A 21,471-nucleotide genomic window follows, 5' to 3' on the forward strand; every position below is an offset into this window, starting at 1 on the left:
CAGGGGCACACAAATTTAAACCTCCATGGTGTTATAACTACCTACCTAGGAGAGTGTCTAAAAATTAAAGACTGACCTTACCAAGTGTTGGTGAAGAGGTAGGGCAATGAGAACTCTCATTTATTGTGGATTGGAATGTAATTTGGTTACTTACTTGGGAAGATTACTTGTCATCACTTACTAATATTAAATATGCTCATACCCAGTCCTTCTTTCAGAATGTCTTCTGCAAAAATGTATGCACATATGTATCAAAAACATGTACAAGAGTAGCCAGAGCAAAATTATTTGTGTAATATCTCCAACTGAAAACAATCCAAATGTCTATCAATAGTAGAGTGATTAATATTTTATACATTTATGAAGTTGATTACTTTTCAGCAATGAAAATAAATAAATATATAGATGTATTAATATATAAAATAGATGCTTTTAATAAGCTATACTTTTAGCAGTAGAAGCCAGACATAAAATCTTATATACTGTTTTATTCGATTTTTACAAGGTTCACAGAGTGACAGAATTACAGTAATCTGGTAGAAATAAGTCCCTATTACCTTTGAAGAGGGGGGAGGTATTACTGACTTAGAGGGGGCATATGGGAGGCTTCTGGGGGCTGATAATATTCTATTTCTCATGTATCCACTTCATAAGTTCATTGTGTGATAATTCTTTAAGCTGCACACTTATAATGTCTCCTCTTTTTAATATTCAGAGACATTTTACATTCAAATAGAAATAGAAACCAGTATCTGAATTCTAGATTTTCATATTTTCTATATGGGTGCTTAATTGTGTACTAAGTAGATGGAAGTAATTGATTGACCTTGGGTGCTCAGTAAAATGATGGTACATTTCCTGACATTTATGTTTGAAGGTTAAATTTGAATTAAGATCTGCATCATAAGCTCAAAATACTGAGTGTGTGCAGGTTTTCAATGTTTTTCTATTATTTATGCCATTCCACTTCTTTTCTATTGCTTTTAATCAATAATTTTATGAAATGATTGACGCAAGGACCTAGAAAATCTTCATGTAAACTGAATTGATGATTCTTTCGCTGTAATAGAGGACATCATTCTTCTGTTATAATGCTAAATGCCAGTCAAAGGCAGGAATATTTATACTTTTGAGCACAGCAGTCGGTGCTCTTACACGTTCAGATTATTCCTCTCATCTCTTAAAGGTTATCGTCGGGACATGGGGCTCTTTTTCAAGGCATACATCATAGTTGACTGTCTGAAGCAATTGCTAAATCAAATAATCATTTTCCAGCGCATGTTTCGAAGCTTTAAAGAAAAACTCCTTTTATTGTTAAGATACTAAACCTAAATTAAAAAAAATACTCCTACACATCTGAATATTTCAGATGAAAATTATCCTTTATTGTAATTTAATCCTGGTGGAGTATGTTATCAAGATTGGACTAAATTTCTCCTGTTACATGCATCTTTGTCATATTATAATAGTTAATATAAACATCATGTACCCTGTGAACAATAAAATGTACACTGACTGACTGACCACTGACATATTAGAACTGTATTTCCTATATTAACTCATTATTTCTGGCAGTCTTCAATTTTTTCAAAAAATAAATACCCTTGATAATTTCTTCATATTTGGTAATTGGAAGTATTTGGGGCTTTTCAACATGGGGGGATGTAGGTCCAAGAGGCAATGGACCTGTAGTGTGATTTTAAGAGTGTTGTTAGTTCTATCAAAATAAATCCAAAAACATTAACCAGGTGTTATAAGTTTAAGTTAAAACAGAGGGCACACACACAAAACAGGTAATCATTAAAATGAAGATATTTTACCTGTCAGGGGTTGATATATTTGTTTTCATTTCAATATAAATTCAGTTTACAGATTAGGATAATATTAAATGAAGCCAGGTGATGAGGACACTTGTTCTGCTCAACATGTGGGACCACCACTTTGTCACTCTACCATGATTTCCTGAACTCAATCCTCTCACCTGCAGGCACACAGACGATGCTCCTGTCCAGGGTGGGTGCAGGACATGTGGATACTTTATTTACTCTCTGCTTCTTTGCACTTGTTGGGATCTCAACCAGTGACAGAAGTGGTAACATATAGATAACATATAAATAAGGAATGAGTCTGAATAATGACAATATTCCATGGCTTTAACCCAGATTAATTTAGTGTTGGGCATTTTAGCACATTATACTAAAATGCCTTTGGCATTGTCTCAGGTTTTATCTATCCCTATCCTAAATAATTATAATAGTAGCTGACAGTATTGAGTGAGTTCGACTTCCCAAGCAGAGTGCTAAGATCTTTATTTTATCCTATTTAATTCTTAAAAATATTTTGGAAGCATCATCCTCATTTGACAGATTAGGGAACTGAGGATCCAAACAGTTAAGGAATTTGACAAGGTTCTATAGCAAGTAAATGGCAGAGCAGAAACTTGAACCCAGGTCTGCTTCATCTAGAACTCCAGTCCCTAAACATCACATACTGCTGTCTCTCCTGCTTGTCGCCTAGTGGGTCTTTGTTTCAAACAGACTGCACCTTGTGAATGCAGGTTCTATTCTTCCTTCTTAAAAATATACATACCTTGCACCTGGCTCAGTGGCTAAAGCAGCTCATGTTTAGCAAGTGATTGATGAAATCACAGCTCTCTGAGAAATTTCCTGGTTATGGTTTATTGGTCATATTCAATGTTGCTGAAGCTGGCTTAATCTAGGTAACACTTGGCTTATGAAATCTCCCATTGGCCAAAGCTTGGCAAATGGCTTACAAACACCAACCAAATACTGCCCTATTTCCCCATTCAGCACCAAAGGGTGGCATGGAAGTCTCCAGTGGGTAGAGATCTGGGTCATGCACTAGAGTAAGGGCAGAGGGGAAAGAGAAGTGAAGTAATGGAGTAGATAGATGGTCGTACCCAGAGTATTGGTGACCTTTGCTCTTCAGGCTGGGGGAAAGAGGGCATTTAATAGGGCCAGAGAGCACAGCTGTCTCCAGGAAACAGATGGTCAGGGCCGAGTAGCAGTTATTTAAACAGCCAGCAGTTACTTAAGTTTCCAGTGTTCTAGTTGCAGCCCATTGATGGCTTTTCCACTTGCCTGCCTTCTCAAGCAGTGGTTCTCAGAAAAGAGAATTCAAGAGTAATTATATGTTAGAAATACCTGGCTTCACAGTTGGGTGCGATCAGACTTGTGAACTACACCTTAATCCAGTTAACCTCCTTTTCCTCTTGGTTGCACGAAACTGTACTCACTGGAAGAGTCTTTTAAGCCATTCCCTTTTATTTCTTTACCTTACTATCATCAGACTCTAGTAATCTTCCTTTCAATCTCCTTCCTCTTTGAACTGTGCCTCTCACTACCTCAAAAGGGAGTATTTACTCCACACTCAATCTTTCAGAATTACTCTTGGAAAAATACAAGTTTAGACTGTCCATAAACACATTTATTATGTGATATTAATGAGAAAGGTTTAATGGAATCCAGTAGAGAAATCCACTGAAATACACACTGTGTGGTTTAATTCTGTCATTGAATTTTTTCATATGAGTATCTCTTATGTACAGAATCCAGTTAACTTCCAATTCTAATAAACTGACGATTTGTTACCAAGCATAACTGGTGGACTTACTGTCCTAAGTGTAGTTTTAAAAATGTTGTTGTCTATTTCTTAAAAGAAGGAAGGAAGGAAGGAAGGAAGGAAGGAAGGAAGGAGAGGAAGGAAGAACATTAATACCTGTAGAAGCCTAAGTGTAAAGCTAACCTCTGGGGTATTTCTAGACCCAGGACTCAAAACATTACAGAAAAATGTGATGGTAGGGCAGAGGCTTTTTTTTTATCTGCGTGGCATTTTAGTTAACATCCACAGTTGAAAATAGATTTGGATGCCGGCTCCCCTTTCCTGTCATAGATATTTTTCTTGGTTTTCCAGGTTTGATACTGTAACCCCCAAAAGTGAGTGCATGCCTTTCACAGCTTTGCAGTGGAGATAGACATGCAAGAAGTTTACTGGAGAGTCTCACAGCAGTTGCCCCTATGTGGATGTGAGGGCAGTAGCATTGGGCAGAGAGACTTGAAATACAATTTGGTTGCATAAAGGCTTCAAGCTCATCTTTTAGGGAGAACTGGAATGAGGGCTTTAAAGTTGTCCTGAAATAATGCAAGTGTGGGACATAAACTTGGTCAAGGAAGCTCTCTTTCATTTTACAGGGAGAGATTCAGCTGTGAGCCCTTAACTGGCAGTACCTTCAACAGCCAGCAAAATGAGTTCCTTGCCCCTTATTGAGGGGATCTGGATAGCACACCTTGGTGTCTACGTAGTCCATCCATGTGCTGTTGGGATCCACTTGCCTTGTGTAATCATTTCTCACCATCTAGGAATAGCTCCTTCATGATTCCATATTAGTAGAAGTTTAGTGGGACAAAACACCATGCTTGTCACAGTAGCTAGTCTTGGGGTCAGAGTTGATACTCAACATTATTAACCATTTTAGGTTTCTTAGTTGCTTTTTAGTGCTCTGCTTTCCAGGTCACTTATCTGGTTGAGTGTCTCAGGTAGTCTTCTCTGAAGGGGCTGAACCCCTGATCACCATGCTCTTCTCAGGCTGAAGCTGCTACACTATTTATGCACTTTCAAAACTAGGAAAGAGAGAAAGCAAGAAATGCCTATACATTTCTCAAGCCAGTTATCTTTCCAAACCAAGTGGATGGTCAGGTGCATCACCCAAAGCTATGTCAATGAAATAAATGACTTTCCTTCCCTCATGTCATTCAGAGCTACACCTGTGCAGTCCTTTCTCATCATTTATCTGTAAACTCAGGTAACACATTTATTAATCAAGCTTAGCTTTTGTTGTTCTTCTTCTATTGGTCATAAAGGAGCTCCTGTACAGTCACAGGTGTGAGCTGAAGGACAAGACTCAGAAGTAGATGACATGGGAGTCTGAGTACCTGCCCCCCCACCCCCAGTTTACTTGTATTCCCTGGCCATGCTTTTGGCAAACCCAGATAAATCACTTCCATCCTATGATGAAAGAGTGCTGAGCTCATATGATTATGATTTGGTCGGTCTGACAGAGCCCAGGTCATTATGGGCAGTCCTGGCCAAATGGTCACTTAACCATTAGGGCTAGTAACACCCCACAGCTGTTTTCCTTAAATGTATGGTAGATAATTCTCTGCTGCAGATGGCATGGCTTTACTCTAGAGAAATACCTCAGGATTCTCCTACTGGGACTTCTCATAAACACCTCATGGTGTTTTTCCACCACAGATAATTCTAATATCCTGGGTTCTGCTGGATTGTATATATGGGGTTGCTTGCACTGTATTCAGGGACCTATTGCAGGGCCCTTTCCTGCTCCATGTCCCACTTGAAGCTTGCAGTCTCCCATGCCACTTAATAAGTGAGTAGAGGAGTCCATAGTATGAAATATTCTGTCTGTCTTCATAACTCAAAATGGCCAGCCAGATATTTTATTTCCTTCTTAGCAAAGGGAGGAATGAGATGAAATATTTTGTCTTTTATACTAGATTAGATATAGTAGCATGAACCAGACCACTGGACTTTAAAAACCTTCTCTGATGTGTTGGGCCCCTTAATCCTTATAATAGGGTTTATTTTATACTTTCTGTAGTGCACGTGCCTTACCAAAATATCCAATATACTTTCCACCTCTTGTTCATCCAGTACAATTAACATTATCTCATTGAAATAGTGGACCAATGTGACAGTTGTGGAACATCCAGAATATCTAGGACACTTCAGATTATATTATGATAGAGAGTGGGAGAAGCAACATAGCCCTGGCACAAGACTGCAAATCTCATACTACAAATTGCTTCTGATCCTGCTTTTGGATAGAGCTGGGAAAGTGTGTTCCCCAGATCAGTGTCTACTACCATGTATCTGAGATTATGTTAATCTGCTTTAATAAAGATAACTGAGAATTCTATATTACTTAACTAAATTTATGGCTGGCATCCAGTATAGCTCATTTTATCTTTAGGGGCCATGCTAGAGAGTTAAATTAGGATACGATAGGGACCACAATCCTTGCCTCCTCTAAGTCCTTAAGGATGTCACTAAGTTCTGCTATTATGTGACTGTTTTTAAATGAACTAGAGTAGAAGGAAGGTAGTTTTTGAGGTTTCCACTTGACCTCTCCATAACAATAGTCTTAATCCTTCAGATCAAAAGGAACAATGTTGGGCTAATGCCACTTGCCAAGTTCATTTCAATTATGCATTCGGGGACCTGAGAAATTACCACTGAGAATGGGAAATGGGGTCATTGGCCTCAGTCTACTGCTGTCAGTGGGACTTAATTCAGGACTTCACTTATTATTTACTTCCTATGTGACCCCACTTTACCCAGCAGGGACTGTCATGATATTTCTAGTCTCTAAATATCAAAGTCAGTTAAAAATACTCTGCCTGAGTATTTTCTTGTCCCTGGTGAATGGTTACCCACATCAGTAGAGGAAGAATTGAGGATGATATGGTGAGCCATGGTTCTTCTACTTAAGGACATAGTTTCTCTTTCAGTCATTGTGTTATGGGCCTAAAAACTGGCTCAGATTCAGAAACTGGGTAAGGAATCACAACTTTTATTGGGCTGATTGCCCTCTGCTTCTTGTGCATCAATACTTAATTTTTGGAGGGATGAGGGGAGTGTTCAAGCAGTACCCTTGTTAACTGACCATGCATCTTGCCCCTGGTAATGGCTTGTTGTACTAATTACATCCATAGCTCCCTCTGATGCAGGCCCCCTTGGATACTACTCTAACCTTGCTGCTCATTATGATACTGGTATTCACCTTGATTGTGATGGTCATGCACTGGTACTAGATCTGTATTATTTAATATCCTATACAGTAGTCCTTCGCTATATCGTGGTTCAGTTATCGTGGCCTCACTGTATCGTGGGATTTTAAAAAATATTATATTTAATTATCTATCGCGGATTTTTTGCTATATTGTGGTACTTTGTGGTACTGTATATGTATGTTGTTAAAAGTTATGTAGGTTTAAGAGTGTAGAATAAACGTAAGGTTCCTACTTTGCGGGGGGGGGTGTCTGGAACGTAATATTTGCAATAAGTGAGGGAATACTTTACTTCAATGATTCTCAAACTCTGCTACATAATTAAGATCACCTGATAAGCTTTTTAAAATGCTCATGCCCAGTTTTCAACCAATTCCAATTAAATCACAATATCTGGGGTGGGAGTCACACAACAATAATTTCTCGAGATCCCTGGGAGCAGCAATGGAAACTCCGGCTACAATTCATTTTGCTAGTATGGAACATAGCTCTGCAAGAGCATCTCTTGCAAGTAGTCAGCAGTGAACTTCTTAATGATGCTAATGTCCTTCTTACAATATCCCTTTGGGGTGTCCTCTAGGACCGCTGATGGAATACAGCCAAGTGATTAGTTTTCAGGCCTTCCATAGAATATCTGCTTACTATGCCTATTTCTCCGAGCCATTTGCTTTGTTTGTTCTACCATCCACCATAGCAGCTCTGAAGTTCCTATTTTACTTGGTATGAGCCATATCTTTCTCCAAGCTTCTAAGGACTATTTTAGCAGCATGTTATCCTGATTTCCCAGGGTTCTTGCTTGGATGTTAAAACCCGTAGTACAGGAGAATGTCCCCTTAATGACAGATTCATTCTTACTCAACTTTATGTTCTGTACCCCTCCCCCACATTGACCCAACACCTTCAGAATCCAGTCCCATATGACTTTTCTAGCTCCAACCAGCATATATTAACTAGGCCCTATAGTTTCTTCAACACATTGTCCTTTTTCTCCCTTAGCAGGCCCAGCATTGCCATAGCTTGGTTATATTTTGACATGACCTCAAGTTATTTTTCTAGTGACAATGAAAGGAGAAGTGGGTAAATCTTAACTTGGGAGAAGGGTAAGATAACACATCTTACCCTTGTTGTCTTGCTAGGCAGAGGCCTTTCTATTGTCTTCAGCCCAAGGGGAAGTACTAGCCTTGCAAAAGGAGAAGTGAACCTCTTGTATAGGTCCAGAGGGTTCAAGAGACTCTGGAATTTCATAGATCCATATATTTCTATTGAAGTCTAAGAGCCCATTACTTCCTAACCATTACCCTGACCCTGGACTAGCTTCAGAAGCACAATGGTCTATAAATAGCTGAAGACAAGAGACATATTATTTATTAAATAATTCAGATGAAAATGTTTTTCCTATAATCTAAATGACAATTCAGGTAGTTATTCTTGACACTTGGCTGAGGCTGTCCACAAGCAGAGAATGGGGCTTTGAGTGAAGAAAGAAATTCCTCATGAGCACATTTAATGGTGAGGAAAAATCTGGCGGGGTGCACAGAGAAGAAAACAGAAGGGAGGTGGAAGGGGGTGAAGAAGGAGCACAGAAGAAAAGTCAGCAGCTATCAAAAACTAACTGTCTAGGGTCATGAGTTGAGGTAAATAATTTTTCTCCCTCCTCTCTCTCCTACACCACATAATCCCCCATTCCTGACACCTTAAATTCAAGCCAATGTAATTGCTACCATCTTTCAGTCACAGTGAGGGGTTAAACATGCCTTAGCTATGATTTATTTAGTAAAAATATAGCCTGAACTCCAAACCATCAATTTATACACTTTTGTCATAGACATTAATAGAGGAATGACTTACAGAATCTTATTCTTTCATTGAGTTACATATCAGTCTTCATCTTCTTCCCAGATTGATACTCCAATGCAAGATGATACAGTCTTTTAGCTTTAGATGCACAATAGTCTATAAACAGCAAAGGAGTGTAGAAATATTATTTATTAAATAATCTAGAAAAAAAATGTTTCCCCTATAATTTGAATACTATCCCCTAACGTATTTGTGTAAAAGAGACAAAACTAATTTTTTTAAAAATTTACATATATACATAGATATATCCACAAATATACACACATACTTTCATGTAAAAAGATATACATATAAGAGAATAATACATATGAAAATTTCATAAATATGTATTTATGTTGTTTTAAATAGATATGTGCTGGTTTATTTCTTTTATTTTTTATTTTTAAGTATATTTTATTGATTGTATTGTTACAATAGTTCCAATTTTTTCCCCTTTGCTCCCCTCTGCCCAGCACCACCTCTCCCCCAGCAATACCCCCACTCCCCCCAGTCCATGCCCAGGGTGATACATACAAGTTCTCTTGCTTCACCCTTTCCTATATTATTCTTTTTAAAATTAATTAATTAATTAATTAATTTTTAGAAAACAATTAAAAATAACAATCACTCCCTCTCAGACTTAAGACCCTTTATAATCATATAAAAGACAATGTGCGAAGGTCTCAAGCTCCTCTAGCTGCTTCAAGCTGGACATGGTTGTCGTCCTGCCTACCCTTGGGTCCAGAAATTCCTAATAGGATTCGGGGTGTGGAGGGGAGGGTGGCCTTTCCACATGGTGAAGGATCTTGCAGACTCCAGGTCAGTTGGCTGTCCCCAGACAAAAGCATGCTTGGTTTAACAGGCTGGCATCCTTGTTGTATTCTCTGGGACAATTTTGCTCATTTGTTTGTGTTGTTCATTAGTCTCCATTAATAGGTGATACATAAGATATTTTTCTTTCATTGCCTGGCTTATTTCGCTAAGCATAATTCTCTCTAGTTCCATCCATGTTGTTGCAAATGGTAGAAGTTCCTTCTTTCTTTCTGCTACATAGTACTCCATTGTGTAAATGTATCAGTTTTTTGACCCACTCATCTACAGATGGGCACTTAGGTTGTTTCCAGCACTTGGCTATTGTAAACAGTGCTGCAATGAACATAGGGGTGCATAGGTTCTTTTGAATTGGAGTTTCAGGATTTTTCAGATATAATCCTAGCAATGGAATTGCTGGTTCAAAAGGCAGTTCCATTTTTAGTTATTTTGAAGAAATTCCAAACTGTTTTCCATAGTGGCTGCACCAGTCTGCATTCCCACCAGCAGTGCACCAGGGTTCCCTTTTCTCCTCATCCTCGCAAGCACAAGTTGTTTGTTGATTTGTTGATGATGGCCATTCTGACTGGTGTGAGGTGGTATCTCATTGTGGTTTTTATTTGCATCTCTCTGATGGCTAGTGACGTTGAGCATTCTTTCATATGTCTATGGGCCCTCTGTATGTCCTCTTTGGAGAAGTGTTTGTTCCGGTCCTTTGACCATTTTTTAATTGAGTTATCTGTCTTCTTGGTGTTGAGTCATATAAGTTCTTTATATATTTTAGAGACCAATCCCTTGTCTGATGTATCATTGGCAAATATAGTTTCCCATACAGTTGGTTCCCTTTTCATCTTGCTGATGTTTTCTTTTGCTGAGCAGAAACTCTTTAGATTGATGTAGTTCAATTTGTTTATTCTTTCCTTTATGTCCCTTGCCTTAGGAGAGATATCAGTGAAAATGTTACTATGTGGGATATCTGAAATTTTCCTGCCTATGTTTTCCTCTAGGACTTTTATGGTACCACAGCTTACATTTAAGCCTTTGATCCATCTTGAGTTTATTCTGATGTATGATGTAAGTTGGCAGTCTAGTTTCATTTTTTTTGCATGTCCCTGTCCAGTTCTCCTGGCACCATTTGTTGAAGAGGCTCTTCTCACTCCATTTTATGCTCCTTCCCCCTTTGTCAAATATTAGTTGACTGTATAGACCTGGGTTTATTTCTGGGCTCTCTGTTCTGTTCCATTGATCTATATGTCTGTTCTTATGCCAGTACCAGACTGTCTTGATTACCGTGGCCTTGTAAGTATACTTTGATATCAAGTATTGTGATTCCTCCTACTGTGTTCTTCTTCCTCAAGATTGCTGTGGCTATTCGGGCTCTTTTTTGGTTCCATATAAATTTTTGAAGTATTTGTTCTAGGTTTGTGAAATATGTCATTGGTATTTCAATAGGGATTGCATTGAATCTATGAATTACTTTGGGTAGTATGGACATTTTAATGATGTTGATTCTTCCCCTCCATGAACATGCTATATGCTTCCATTTATTTGTATCTTTCTTAATTTCTTTCTTCAGGGTTATGTAGTTTTCTGAGTATAGGTCTTTTACCTCCTTGGTGAAGTTTATTCCTAGGTACTTTATTTTTCTTGTTATTATGATAAATGGAATTTTTCTTTTAGTTTCTATCTCTGAAATTTTATTGTTGGTGTCAGAAATGTCTTCAATTTCTGAATATTGACTTTTTACCCTGCTATTTTGCTGAATTCACTTATTAGGTCAAGTAGTTTTTTCATAAAGTCTACAGGAATTTTTATGTACACTCTCATGTCATCTGCAAATAATGACAATTTTACTTCCTCTTTTCCAATTTGGATGCCTTTTATTTCTTTTTATTGTTTGATTGCTGTGGCTAGAACTTCCAAGACTATGTTGAATAGGATTGAAGAGAGTGAACATCCTTGTCTTGTTCTTGACCTCAGGGGTAATGCTCTCAGTTTTTTCCCATTGAGTATGATGTTGGCTTCAGGTTTCTTGTATATGACCTTTATTATGTTGAGGTATGCTCCCTCTATTCCCATTTTGCTGAGAGTTTTCATCATAAATGAGTGTTGTACTTTATAAAATGCTTTTTCTGCATCTACTGATATGATCATGTGGTTTTTGTCTTTCATTTTGTTTATGTGGAGTATTACGTTTATTGATTTGCAAATATTAAACCATCCTTGCATCCCTGAGATGAATCCCACTTGATCGTGGTGTATAATCTTTTTAATGTGCTGCTGGATCCAGTTTGCCAATATTCTGTTGAGGATTTTAGCATCTATGTTCATCAGTGACATTGGCCTGTAGTTTTCTTTCTTTGTTGTGTCTTGATATGGTTTTGGAATTAGAGTTATACTGGCTTCATAGAAAGAGTTTGGGAGTCTTCTCTCTTCTTGTATCTTCTGGAATAGTCTGAGGAGGATAGGAGTTATTTCTTTCCTGAATATTTTGTAAAATTCACCTCTGAAGCCATCCAGTCCAGGACTTTTATGTGCTGGGAGTTTTTTGATTACTGCTTCAATTTCACTACTTGTTATTGGTCTATTCAGGTTTTCTTCTTCTTCTTGATTCAGTTTTGGAAGATTATATGTTTCCAGAAATTTGTCAATTTCCTCTAGGTTGTCAAAATTCTTGCCATACAGTTGTTTGTAATAATTTCTTAGAATCCTTTGTATTTTTGTGGTATCGGTTGTGATTTCTCCTCTTTCGCTTCTGATTTTATTTATTTAGGTCCTCTTATTTATTTATTTATTTTTTTTATGAGCCTGGTTAAAGGCTTGTCAATTTTGTTTATCTTTTCAAAGAACCAGCTCCTACTTTTGTTGATCTTTTGAATTGTTAGTTTAGTCTCTATGTCATTTAATTCTGCTCAGATCTTGATGAATTCCTTCCTTCTACTCGCTCTGGGCTTTGCTTGTTGTTCTTGCTCTAGTTCTTTTAGCAGTAGGGTTAGATTTTTTATTAGAAACTCTTCTATCCTTTTTAGGTAGGCCTGTATTGCTATGAACTTTCCTCTCAGGACCACTTTTGCTGTATCTCATAGGTTTTCGGTTGTTGTGTGTTCATTATCATTAGTTTCCGGAAACTTTTTGATTTCCTCCTTGATGTCATTGTTAACTCATTTATTATTTAATAGCATGTTATCCATTCTCCATGAGTTTGAATGTTTTTGAGTTTTTTCCTTGAGGTTGATTTCCAATTTTAAGCCATTGTGATCTGAGAAGATGCTTGATGTAATTTCAATTTTCTTGAATTTGTTGAGGCTTGTTTTGTGTCCTACCATGTGGTCTATCTTGAAAATGTTCCATGTGCACTTGAGAGAATGTATATTTTGCTTCTTTGAGGTGAAAAGTTCTATATATATCGACTAAGTCCATTTGATCTATAGTGTTGTTCAATGCCTCAATATCTTTGGTATTTCTTTGCTTCGAAGATCTGTTCATTGTTGACAATGGGATGTTAAAGTCCTCTACTATGAGTGTGTTGCTGTCTATATCCTTCCTGCAGTCTTTCAAAAATTTTCTTACATATTTGGGTGCTCTAAGTTGGGTGCATATATATTTACAAGGGTTATATCTTCTTTATGGATTTTTCCCTTAAGTATTCTGAAATGTCCTTCTTTGCCTCTTTTTGTGGCCTTTGCTGTGAAATATGTTTTGTCTGATATAAGTATTGCTACCCCAGCTTATTTTTCATGTCCATTTGCTTGAAATACTTTTCTCCATCCCTTCACTTTCAGTCTGTGTAGATCTTTTGTTCTAAGGTGGGTCTCTTGTAGACAGCATATATATGGGTCATGCTTTCTAATCCATTTAGCTACTCTATGTCTTTTGATTGAAGCATTTAATTCATTTACATTTAAGGTTATTATTGATAGGTACTTACTCATTGTCATTTTCCCCCTTTGTACTTGTGTTCCTCTCTGTCTCTCTGTTTCTTCATTTCTTAAAGCAGACCCTTTAGCATCTCTTGTAATGTTGATTTGGAGGAGATGTGTTCTCTTAGACTTCTTTTTTTATGGGAAACTCCTTATTTCACCTTCCATTTTGAATGAGAGCCTTGCTTGGTAGAGTATTCTTGATTGTAGGCCTCTGTTTTTCATTGCTTGGAATATTTTTTTGCCATTCCCTTCTGGCTTGTAGTATTTCTGTTGAGAAATCTGATGATAGCCTTATTGGAGCTCCCTTGTATATTATTAGCTGTTTCTCTCTTGCTGCTTTTAAAATTTTATCTTTGTCTTTGAATGTTGATATTTTAATTATGATGTGTCTTGAAGTGGGCCTGTTGGTGTTCATCTTCATTGGGACCCTCTGGGCTTCCTGGATTTGTGTGATTCTTTCACTCATCATGTTAGGAAAGTCTTCTGTCATTAGTTTTTCAAACAAGTTTTCTATCTCTTGCTCCTCTTCTTCTCCTTCTGTAATTCCTATGATACAGATATTATTATGTTTCATGTTGTCTTAAAAACTCTTAATTCTTTTTCTGTCTTTTTCATTTTGTTGCACTGTCTGGGAGTTTTTTTCTACATTGTCCTCCAGCTCGTTGATCTGATCTTCTGCTTCCTCTAGCCTGCTTTTAATTTCTTCTACTGTGTTCTTCAATTCAGAAATTGTATTCTTCATTTCCTCCTGGCTCTTATTGATAACTTCTATGTCCTTTTTCATGCTGGTGTAATTCTCAGTAAGTTCCTTGTAGTTTCCCTGGAGTTCCTTGTAATTTCCCTGAAGTTCCTTGTAGTTTTCCTTGAGCTCGCTGAGCTCATTGATCTTTCCCATAACCCATGTCTTGAATTTCATATCTGATAGTTTGCTTTCCTCTGTTTGCTTTAGCATTCTTTCTGGGAATTCTTCTTTTCCTTTTGATGGGTGTTGTTTTTCTGTCCCCCCATTTTTGTGACTCTTATTGTTTATTGCTGCTTCTTAAATTGATCTGCACTTCCTGGATCTGCCCCTGGTGGTGTCAGATTGTGTATCAGTCTACAAAACTAATTTTTTAGAGACAGCTGTATCTTAAGGCAGTTACTTCAGAAAGATTAAATTCTTCAGAAGGGAACTGACTCTTTTGATGGGAAAATTCCTTGGTTGTTGTAAGATAAGCACTATCTCTCTCCCACCACCATGCCTATCATAGTCTCCCGAGGATAACGTAGAACAGGGGACAAAGAAAGAGCCTACTTTTTGAGAGTGAGTTAACAGGAATTTGGTGTTGAATGCTGGCCACTTGGGTATGAGTACAAGAAAAAGGAGAAGATACAAAACAAGGGTCTCTGTTGAGACTAGAAGACCCATATTTTAGTAGAAGTTGGAATTTAATGAGACAGATGGCCCCAGAGAAATACCAAGCTGTGTCAACTGTGGACTGTTGGGACCATGATGGAAGTTGGAATACAGTTAGATAAAATTTTAAAAATCAACTTTAAGTTTTCTTTCTTTCCCCTTACTTATGCTTATCCCTAAGTCCTAAGTAAAATGTGATTAGGCACACAAGGCTTGTCTAGGGGTTCTTTGGGAAAGGTCAATGGAAGGTGAATAGTTGTGGCAGATGAGTCAGGATAAGGAATTTAGAACAAGAGATAATCAGAACAAAAACTCCTTAGAAGTCCTAAGAAATATTGCAGCCCTGGCCTTCTCACAGGATGTGGGATAAGTCCTTGAAACACTTCTCTGGGACATTAAAAAAATTGTAATTCCAGAAAGTTGACAGACTTGAAGAGATAAGTTACATTTAATAATTTATTTTCATGTATTGAATTTTCAGCATTAAAACATTTCATTTTGATTATGAAGCTCACGTGTCTCCATTAATTTTCTCTGGTACCTCTTCTCTAGAAGCAATATTCTGAATTCTGTGGCTTCCCCTGTCCAGGCTGGATGGGTTATTTCTCTCTAGTCAGCATGGGGCCCTATGTGGCATTTGTGTGCTCCCCCACCCCCACACCATCACCCCATATAGTGAGGCCGTATACATCTATTACTTAAGTCTGCAGCCAATACTTCATGCTGTGCAAGTTCTATATGCTAGGAGGCAGCACAGGCTAGTGGTGAATAGCATAGGCTCTGGAAACAGACAGTCTGAATCCCTAGTGTCTCCTCCACTTAAAAACTGCAATCTTGTGCAAGTTACTAAACTTCTGTGTGAGTCAAAATGACCCCTTCTGTAAACAAATATAAAGCACTTCGAAGAATGATACACAGTAGATATTAACTATCACTACAAAATAGGAGTTTTATGGAAACATGTGTTGAGTGGAAAAGAACAGGAGCAATTGCTGAGTACCAATAGTTATTTTCTGTTTCTATGAAAACTATGGCTGTGCATATAGGCAGATTCACAAACATGTTAATTGGATTGAGAGATCCCTGATGTTGGGAATAGCACCTTTCCACTGCACAGAAAAGAGATTGTGCTGCATGATGATCAAAGTAGCCTGTTTCAGTCAACTTGGTTTTGTTCTCATAGAATTTGCAGAGAAATTACATTATTAATCATGATCTAGAACTCCAGAGAAGTATGGGAAAGAAGAATATCATTCTCAGATTGTAAGAGGACCATGTTTTCAAATACTGTTTTTATGTTTGTGTGAAACATATACTAGTAAGCCACATTTAAGACAATCAAACCTTGGGAGAAAATACAGAGTAAAAACATGGACAATGCAAAGAGATAGATCTACCTATCACCTCATTCAGAAATTATTTAGAAGTATCTTACAAAATAATATTTGAAGGAAGGCACCAAAGTCAAAGACAAAGCAAAAACTGGGAAAAATATTTGTGATGTATATGACATACAAGAAAGCTACCATCATTGACAAAGGGCACTCAACAAATTAATAAGAGAATTAACAATGCAAAGGGAAAAATAGACAAAGAATATAAATAATCAATAAAAGAAGAAATAACATATAAAATGATACTTAATTTCAATAGTAACCAAAGAAATGCAAGTTAAAGCAAAACTGAAACTTGAATTTTCCTTATTATATTGACACTGATTAAAAATAATGAGGAAAACCAATGATATTCCCAGTTAATGAAAGGAAACAGGAAAATAAGCATTCTCTTAAAAAGTTGTCTGTAATAAAAATTGTAACTTCTTTGAAAGACAATTTGGCAACATTTATTGAAAGTCTTGAAAATGTGCATACCAACTGACCCAGAAATATCACTCCTAGCAATTTTTTTAAAGAAAAAGTAAGACTAATATGCAAAGCAAATGACATGGGAATAGTCATTGCAGCATTATTTAATTAAAAATTGGAAGTAATAAATGCACATAACTGGGAGGTTGAATTACATAAATTATGGTATATTATAAATTGTATATATTTAATATAGAAAAAGGCCATACTATGCTACTACTATGTTTAATGAAAAACTATTAGATTATATGTACACTCCTGTTCTATTTTTTCTAAACATGTTTTCCCGTGCCCATAAAACAAAATAAATATGCCTCTTTATTATGCTTATTTTTAGTAATGAGATTATTATTATTACTATTATTTTGGTTCAAAATAAATTTTTACAGAAATCATGGGTTACTTTAATAATTAAAAAAACTATTTCCATTTTATTTTAAAAAGCAAAAATAAAAAATAAAAACCCAACTAATAACCCAAAACAGGTTACAAAATTTCACATTACTAACTTAAAATCCATAGCAACATCAACAATATTCAGCAGTTGAGTCGCTCTTTTGAATATCTCACCCTGGCCAGAATGCTCCAGTCTAGGAAGAAAACAAACTACCTTTTCTTTGATGTCAACTCTGTGCTCCCTGATGAAAAAACTGCTATTCAGTTTTGCAGAAACACTTTCTTTCTCCTTCTCCATTAACAGTAGTATTATCCTTTCCTTCTGTCATATTTTCTTTAGGCTTCCCAAGGTAGAGAATACTTTATCAAAAAACAGCAAGTTTTCATGTCTGTGATGGGCTCTTGTTGTAACTCAGCTCATTTAAATGAAACAGGGTACATACAGAAGGAGAATCTTTAAAACTAAAATGAATACAACCTTCTTCCTGCTGAAATTTTAATCCTCTCAGCAGGTCCACTAGTGCACAGACTTGCTAGAGTCCATTGGTGTTTGCTCTAATTTGCTAGGGGTCCTGAGCTCGGGGATCCTAGATACTGAGAAATCCTGCACAAGCCTCTAGTGTCATATTTATGGTCTACAAACAGTGTGCTCTAAACACAGATTCAGAACTGTATATTGAAAAATGTTACATGTTGAGACAAAGTGATTATCATTTTATTTATTTGAACATGTAAGAAAGACTCTTAGCATTTTATAACACTGGGTTTAGAGCTGAGCAGTTTATAGAGAAGGAAGAGTTGACAGGAAAGGAATAAATTCAGTAGTTTTCAGGAAAACTACTTAGTGCAAACAGTATTATTGATGATTTCATTTTTCGAGGTGATGCCTTAACTGAGTCATAAAGAATTTAATAAAAAGAAGCCTTAAAATAGCTTGGACTTAAAAACTGTAGTTTCAATTGTATTCATGTTTCTAGGATATTGATTATAAGCTATGCACCAAAAAGGAATTTCCTTCTGATTTGTGGAAAATTTAACATTGTATGTAACACATCTTTGCCAACATTTAAGTAAAAGTGTTCTATAGCTTAGACTCAACTCTATATATCTATGAAAACTTATTTTTTTTAAGATATACTTAAAGAATTAACTTAATTCTAATTATTCTTAATGTAGCTATGCTTCCTTGATGCACAAATTTGTTTAGACAAAATCCAAGCATTTTTACAAAATCCTGCAGGAGAGAAAATGTTTGTCAACCTAAGAGTGAATAACAACATCTGTAGTTGTTTGGAATATAAGGGAGATTCTGAGCAGTTCTTCCAGGAAAACCCAGAGTAGAACTACTACTCGGACACAAAAGTAACTTTGAACTAAACTCTATGACAGTTGGTATATGCAGATTTGGAATGCAAAATTTGCCAGCATTTACTTTTAAAATTGTGTCTGAGCCAAATTTTTATTCCCATCTTAAAATTAATACTTATTCTTCACAAGTTTTTTTTTTCCTATTAATATATTTGTTGAAGTGAGATAGGTCTTTAGATGAAAATTTCTTCTGTAAATTCTGTACATTTTCAGAACTTTATCTCTCATTCTGTATCATGGATTAATTATGGCTACAGAGTTTTAAGTTAAATTTTTTACCAGTGAAATCTGTAAGTTTGAAGAAAAAACTTTTTCTTCTCTGCTTAAAATATACAGTAGCCTTGTGTGGCTTTTCTGAATTCTCCACTGACATGTAATCTTCTGGCATTTGTTTATTTGTGGCAAGTGCAGCTTCCTTGTTTGGAAGAGAAAAGTTTATAATAATTAATGAGAAACACATTTAGGTTTCTAGATCTTGCTGCAGGGCTATCTTAATGGTTATAGATAAACTGGGTTTTTCTTAAAGACCAACAGAGAAGAAAAGGAAATAAAGAATAGTCAGGAGAGAATATTTTGAACCTCATACATAATTCTTAACAAATGGTTAATAATATCTGATAAGTTCTAAATATAGAGTGACTTGTTTATTCCCTGATTTGGTGCACAGTTCCATTAGCCATGCAATCAACAGGATGTTTTTCTTTCGCCTTTCCCCCATTTGCGCAACACTGTCAGAAATTTTGCTAAAGTAACTGACTTTGTCCCAAAAGAACATCTCCATTTTAAACCTGTATACATCAGGGTTATGGTTTTGCAAACTGAGCAAAATGTACATCCTGCTCTTCGCACTAGTTTTTAGAAACCCCATCTCTTAGCATACATTACTCCAATTGAGCCCATGTACTAAGTGGACAGATGAAGTGGGAAGAACTTGGAGCAAGCCCGGGGAAAGAGCAGTGTTAAGTCATTTATTTTCAAATGCATTAGCTATCTAGAAGGTAGACACATTCCCAAATAGCCAGGCAGAGGCTGTTTGACAGGGATTTTAATGCACTGCTGCCACCATGGCCGATAACTTCTCCTGTGGGGCCACGGGACAGGGCAGAGATTTAACCTGCTGCTACTTTTCCTCTTCAGTCCCTGGGAAAGCATCCTCTGCATACAAAGCAAATGCCAAGTTTTTTTCCTAAATAATTACAGGACAGTAATGATTTAATAGTTTTGTCTATAGTTCACAAACATACTTCTCTAGTTTAAGCTTTCTGTCTAACTAAGGGTACAATAAAACTCTAGTTTGTATCTCTCTCAGTCCTTTATCTTGAACAATAAACATCTATTAGATATCTGCCATATATAAGACATAGTGGGAAGATTTAAAGACAATTAAGCTATGGTCCCCATCCAGAACAAATTCATAACCTAGATAGGGAGATGGGACAGACACTATGTCTGGGGTCTCTAAACCATTCCTAGGCTTGGTGAGTTGCTAGGCGCATTCACAGGACACCGTGTATAGTCATACGCACAGCAATGGCTTATCATAGAAAAGTAAACAAAGTAAAATCAGCAAAAGGAAAAGGCACATGAGGCAAAGTCAAGGCGAAACAGTCGTAAGCTTCTAAGAGTCATTTCCTGTGAAGTCGCCCAGGACGTGTTTAACTCTTCCGGTAATGAATTGTGACAACAAGTGTGAAATGTCTACTAAGAAAGCTCATTAGAGACTTGTTGCCCAAGATTTTCACTGGGAATTGGGTAAGTAGGCACCATCTGCCTAACACATACCCAAATTCCACACTTCTAGAAAGAAACCAGGTGTTCAGCAAAACTATAGTATTTGCAGTTCAGGTATAGTGACATTATGAGTTAAGAATGGTGGGAACACCACTGAAATCCAGACAGTGGTCAAACTTGCAAGCAGGTTTTTCTAAGGACAGCAGTATGAGGCATGCTGTGTCACCTAAGCATTAGATAAAAGATAACAGGTGAGGAAATGTTGGCATCAATAAAATAGAATAACAAATTCCAAAATAGAAAATAAAGATGTAGATAACTGATTTGGGGTAGAGGTTCTAGTGTAATTCAGTTGGGAAAAGAATAGTCTTTCCAATAAATGGTACTGACATAATAGGAAATTTATATGAAAAATAATGAATTTCTCCTATTACCTGGTACCATACATGAAAATAAATACAAAATGTATCATAGATCTCAACATAAGAACTGAAACTATAAAACTTCCTGAAGAAAACATGGGAATAAAATCTCTGTGACCTTGGTTTAGGCCAATGTTTCTTAGCACTGAGAGCAACAATTACAAAAGAAAAAGGATAATTTTGACTTCATTAAGATTAAAATCTCTGCTATTTGAAAGTCATTGTAAGTGAAGTTGAAGGGCAAGTTACTAGACTAAGATAAAATATTTGCAAATACATATTTAATAATATGTATATATTACATATGACAAAATTTTTAAAATTCACAACCCAATAATAAGAAGTCAATGCACTCAAAATGTGCAAATAATTTGGCTTCACAGAAGATATAAGAATATTAATAAACATGTGAGAGGTTTATAATATTATTAGTTATTTAAGAAATACAAACTAAAGTTAAATAGAGTTACTACTTCATCAGATTGACATTATCAAGTGCTATCAAGGATGTAGGGTAACTGGAATTGTAACATATCACTGGTGAGATTATAAAATGTGCAACCACTTGAAAAACAATTTAGCAGTTTCTAATAAAGTTAAACATATGCATATAATGCTGTCCAAGATCCCACTACTAGGGGTTTAACCAAATTAAATGAAAACATTTATGTATCACACAAAAACCTGTATGCTAATGTTCATAGCAGCTTTGTAGTTAAAAAACCCAGAAAAACCCAGATAACTATCAACTGGTGAATGAATTTAAAAATTATGTTTCATTGTATTGGATTAGGGCCCACCCTAACGGCTTCACTTTGTCTTAATTACCCTTTTAAAGGCCCTATCCCAAATGAAGTCAAATTGTTAGGTACTAAGGGGTTAGGACTTTGACATATG

This window comes from Furipterus horrens, unplaced genomic scaffold (genome assembly GCF_987537825.1).
Source record: "Furipterus horrens unplaced genomic scaffold, mFurHor1.1.pri manual_scaffold_1, whole genome shotgun sequence".
Classification (NCBI taxonomy): Eukaryota; Metazoa; Chordata; class Mammalia; order Chiroptera; family Furipteridae; genus Furipterus; species Furipterus horrens.